The sequence below is a fragment of the Thunnus thynnus genome, chromosome 12, assembly GCF_963924715.1.
Source record: "Thunnus thynnus chromosome 12, fThuThy2.1, whole genome shotgun sequence".
NCBI classification, from domain to species: Eukaryota; Metazoa; Chordata; class Actinopteri; order Scombriformes; family Scombridae; genus Thunnus; species Thunnus thynnus.
In genome coordinates, this window is record NC_089528.1 from 29,577,155 (window position 1) to 29,583,154 (window position 6,000).

A 6,000-nucleotide genomic window follows, 5' to 3' on the forward strand; every position below is an offset into this window, starting at 1 on the left:
CCATCAGGCCTAACCGGAGGTCACAGTATGTGAGGAAGCTGCAGATATTTCTGCTTTCATACCAAGAGGCTCTTCATTTGTCCCTTTCCGTTGCTCACCTGGCTCTCCCCCCTTTTTTTTTTTTCCTTTCTCTCCGATGCGACAGTCCTTTGAAGACAGTGTGAGGAACTGTATGAGCACTGGTTTCAAAGCATCCGTGTCATTTAGCTTGCTGACTGTGAGCAGGTCCTTACCCAGCCTCCATGTCTTTCCATTTTCAAAGCCAGGCGATGTGGGGGAGGATCAGAGAGATAGAGAGAGAGAGAGAGAGAGAGAGTTAGACGGAGGCGAGGCTTTGTGGAAGATCAGTCAGATCCTTCTGACGCGTGGTTACTCTCGATTGAGGGGGGGGGGGGCCTTCGGGCCAAATGTGCAGAATCTGCCGGCATCTCTGCTCGGCTGCTGTCATGGACGATCTGTTAGGATGTTTGTCAGCAGACATTCGTGTGATGGTAATCAGACATGTTTCAGGCTCAGGGGACTGAGAAGGGGGATCTAATGTAACACTTTAGAAATGAGAACTTGATGTATTTCAGCGGTGTTGCTTTTAGGTTGCACATGGAGGGCTCTGGTGTATTACAGGTCCTAAGGTACAGTACGTAATGTGACAAAATCTAAACAGATGTAAAGAAAACCTCAGAGACAGCTTCTGGTTCACTGGAATATTTTTAAATATTATATATAATAGTATAAAACACTCAGTAAATTGTAAATTAGGGGGGAAAAGTCAGGATATCGTTCAAAAATACATTATGATTCTGTTTTAGACTCTAAATACTTCAATACATTTCAGTATATTTCTTGAATAATTGTGAAAAAACAAACAAACCCCATAACAGGAAACAGAGGGACACAATACTGAACTTAAAATAGCTGTCATGTCATATCTGAGTTTCTGTAATTAGGAGTTTCCCATTTGTACATAGTATTCATGTCAACCTACAAGTCGTAATTATGACTGGCATTTTTTTTTTTTTTTAAAGCTCTGATATCTGACTTGACTATCTGACTGAAAACCAAACAAACATGGACGCCCGTTCAATCTAATTAAACCCAAATTTAATGGATATAATGTAATTTTGCAGTGTTATAAACCCTCATACGACCAGCTCAGTTATCATACAACTTTACTGAATTGTGAACGTTCGCACGACCTTATCATGGTCATCTTTCCGACAATTCCTATCTATCCAACATGACATGAATGCAGCAAGCATTGTGTGTGTGTATGCAAAGCTTGATTCATCTTATTCCTCTGTGCTGTACACCTTTGTTTTTGTACGACAACTATTAAAAACGCATCAGTGAGAGAGTTTGGACACGTTAATTTGTTTAGAAATGGCCCCAAGGACTTATAACAATGACCACCTTTTCAGTCTCAGGAGAGCAGTTCTGTTTACAGATTGGTTAGTTTGTTGTATAGGGATCCCCGGGCGTGCCCCCTCGAGCCTTCATTATAAAATATTGCTAGAATGTTAAACAAATGTGCCCAAAAAAAAGAAAAATATTGAAGAAATACATTAAAATTACCTCATTTAAATCAAGGCTTGTTTTATACAGTATTCTTTTGTAAATTCATAGAATTATCCAGTTTATCCTTAAGGCCGCCCAATCAAAGCACAGATTTCTGGATTTAAAGTTATATTATTATATATTATTATTAAGCAGCCTCATGGCTCCCTCTCTGCTGTGAGGGTCGGAGGCAAAGTTGACATTGTGTGTACACTGAAAAAAATACAGGCAACACATTGCCACCTGTTGGTGTGCAGGCACTTTTAAGAGCATGATACATATTTTCTGTTTTTGTATTCTCAGGACAAGGCTTGCTGAGGCTCATTGCAGAGGATCACAGCCATCGTTGGAGTTCTGAAAGGAAGTGGGTGACTTTCAATCTGTCCTATGAACTTGAGACTTTTTTTAGCATGCAGATTCACATCTGTACGTTAATACTGATCATGTATTAGCTTATTTGTTTGTTTCTGGAAGGTAGATTTTCCATTTGGCGAGTAAATATACCAAAGTAGTCATGTGTTGCAGACAGAGACTCAGGCTGTAGTATAACTTATACTATATTTTTGCTGCTGTTAAAACCCACTAGCTTTGTGCTAACTACTGCAACTGGAGGAAGTTCCTCTTCTTCTACTACTTCTGCTTCAAAACTCTCACCTTACTCAAAGGCACAACCGGGTCATACAACATTCACACACATTAATACTGCATAAAATACAAAATTATGAACCCTTGATCCTGGAAAACATGTTAGATCAGATTATTTATTTTTGTTCAGATATTCTTTAGTTTTATGTTGACATTCCAAATTGTAGTTGATTAAATCCCCCCCCCCCCCCAAAAAAAACAACAAAAAACAAGGTATGAACCGAACCATGGATTTGGATTCATACATCAATGGGAAATGTATGTAGATGTATTGGCTAGTTGCTTTTAAATACTATCAAATAATGTTTATATAAAGTAAACCCCATACATTTATGGAAAAAGCCTGTAAATATATTGGAGAGTTGCTCATAATTACTGTCAAATAATGTTTATATAAAGTAATAATTATTAAAATTATGTTTTTGTAAACTGTTATCATATGATCTTATTTTTTGTATAGTATAAAACCAACATTTACCAGAGATTTACTGTAAATAGATTGGATAATCACATAAAATAAAAGCTTAAAGCTCTCAAGATACCATTAATGGGTGTTAAAGGAAGGTAATTTGAATGTAATTTTACATAATTTTTCTGTGTTTTACATCCAGAAATCTGTACTTTGATGGGGAGTTCTTGTGGATGGATTGAATAATCCTATGAATTTACCAAAGATTACTGTATGAAAACCAGAGTTTTCATTTAAATTAGGTAATTTTAAGGTAGTTCTGCAATCTTTTCCATTTTTTGTGCAAATTTATACATTTGCTTAATATTCTAGCAATGTTTTGTAATGAGGTTTTCTTTTTATTCTACAATGGTTTACTGTAAAAATGCAGACAATGTCCAAAGTAAATATCCGTATTTTTAAAATGAATCTCTGTAGAATAACTAAAGGTTTTTTACTGTTATTTGATGGTAAGTGTTTGGCAACTTTTGCTGCCAGACTTTTTACTGGTTTTTCTACAATTTTTTTTTTACAGTGTGCAGTTCATTGTTGGTTTGGCTCTGCACATGAGATTTGTTCACAATTAGAAAAATATAGGAAATTGTCAGCCATATCCTTTAACTGCTCTAAGCTGCCTTACAGTATGTGCCTTTAATTTATATTTCTTTAATACCTGCTGTCATTTTCCCAGTGGTAGCCGTCTCATTTTAGTACAAAGCCATTACACCCAAACTTTATTTTATATGATTGAATGTCTCCGATTTTTAGTGCTACTTTTTTTTCTTTTTTTTTGGAAAAGTAAACAGTTAAATTCTAAATTTAATACCTCTGAAAATAAAAGTATTCATGCTGTAAAGTGTTCTCATTTTACAAACCACAGATTTAAGCTTCCAACTGTTTAGTCCTTTTATAAAGTGCCATAATTAGCTTTACTTCCATGCTGTCAGTCATTCTGCAATTGTCGATGTCACTATATGGTGGCAATCTCATTTTAGACTGAAGCTCTTCATCTCTCATTAATGCGCACTCTTTCCTTACAGCTAAAGGGCACTTTATGAAATTAAAGAGTTCATTTCCATAATGTTATGTATTCATTTTAGGAATGACTCCTGCAGGTAATGGCTCAGTAGCTTTAAAATATATGTGATCCAAGCTGTAAAGTGCTGTCATTTTGTCTTAAATACAGGTACCTGCTGTCTTTTAAAGTCATTTTATTCTGCCTTCCAGTCACTGTAACAGCTGGCAACAATGTATAAAGTGATTGCAATCACATTTCAGCACAAATGATCATATATTCAATACGCATTTACCACAGTTTGAATATTTCAACCAGATGAGGCTTTATGCAACTTCAGAGTTCCACACCACCATTGACAACACTGAACACTGTAAACATCTTTATTTCTGTTGTAAAGTTGGGCATTTTAACATGGGGGTCTATGGGGATTGACTTGCTTTTGGAGCCTCAAGTGGCCATTCAAGGAACTGCCGTTTTTGGCACTTCCACATTGGCTTCATTTTTCAGCCCCGGAGGTTGCAGCTTGGGCTTTATGTAACTTCAGAGTTGGGCGCGGTCACACCACCAGTGACAACATTGAGATTTCTGTCTGAAATTAATTCATTTCAGTGCAATCAGTCGATTCCCTTGTTTAAGTGAAGAAGAGGTTTAGTTTTAAAGTTCAACTTTGCTAAACTTTGACATGCATATTTACATGTTTGTTTACAAGAAAATTATTTGCATCTTCCAAGATTTATAGCAACTCTTATTAAATACAGCAGAGCTCACCTGTGGAATAAGTATTAGCATAGTCCAACACAATCTACCCCTCACAAACTTTAAATTTACAGCATATTTGGCGAGACAAACAAAACTTTGTGATGTTGTGGCCTTCTTTTAATCTCTTTGTTTTCTTGCAGTTGCATAGTATGCTTTGCTTATTAGTAATTGGCATATGTATGTATGTATCCTGTGTTTCTTTTATTGTTTGTGCATATAATTAGATACTGTATCTTTATCATATATATACAGTATGCAAACATTGCTTTTCTGAAGTTTTACTGCTGGACACAAGATGTCTCTTACTTCACTGTAAAGTTCATTCTCAATGTTTGTTCACTGGAGGCTTCAAGTTTCCACATCACACCTGTGTAAGTTGCATACTGGACCACTATTGGCTCCAAACTAGTTGTATTATTTGCAGGTATGCTGAGATTTAAGGTGAGCAGAGAAACTTTCCTCCTTCAGCGCATGAATGTGAAAACAAACTCTGCACATACACCATTCTGCACAGTGCAGAGAACAACATCCAGCTGAAGGAACAAGAAGAAAAAACATGTTTTGGACTGAAGGGGAACTTTAACTTTAGCAAATGCAAAGTAACAGTATTGCTCACACAAATACCGGTAGATTACTTTGGAACAGTGTAATTCTGCTGTTTTACTTAATCATTAAGACAGAGGACAAAATGAGTGTCACCATCATTACTTTTCTTTTTTTTTCTAACACAGTGCTGTTTTCAGTGCTGTTAAGAAGAGTAAGTGAAAACATTGTTGAGGAAATGTGCATTTTGCAATAATTTTTAGCCACTTCTTGGAACAAGCGAAGCATGAGGGCATTCTTAAAATATTCAGCGTTTCCCATGATCTCCTTCATGTTTCCCCAGTCTCCCTCGTTCTTGCGTAATCTTACATAATGTGTTGAATATTTAAAGCGGTTTTAGCTCAAGCGCTTGTTTGCCGCTGAAGGAACGAGGACAAGCGTCAGGGTGAACGCGAGAGGAAACAAGCAGCGATGTGGGGGGGAAAAAATACAAGGAGAGATGGCTGTTGGAAATAATTAAAGGATGTGTTCGCCTGTCTGTGAGGAAGCACTGACACCAGAAACACAAACACTCAGAAAACCTTCCTGGTGTTGAAATATAATTGATGTGCACAACCTGCTACAGCTGTAAACATGTTCACATTTAAGAGTGCTCCACCCTCACATCCTTTTTACACAAAAACTGTTAGATCTGTGTTGTTCAACTTACTCCAGCAGTTCTTTTGTGATGGAGTGTTTTATATGTATTTTTAATTGTATGTAGGTTTTTTTCTATATTTCCTAGAATCCCTTTTAAAAAAAGCCTCTGGACTTCCTGTTTGTTTCAAATGTAAGTGGAGATAGAAATGTTAAGAGCAAAAAAGAGTTACTGTGAAAGAAAACTGACATGATTCATCTTTAGATTGCATTAGATTGAACTTTACCGCCATTGTGTCGGCTGCTACAGTTAACATTTAACCAGAAGTGCAAAAATAGCACCGTTCACAGATAAGTGCAGCAGAAAATATAAGTTATATATACAGTGGATTTCAGATAA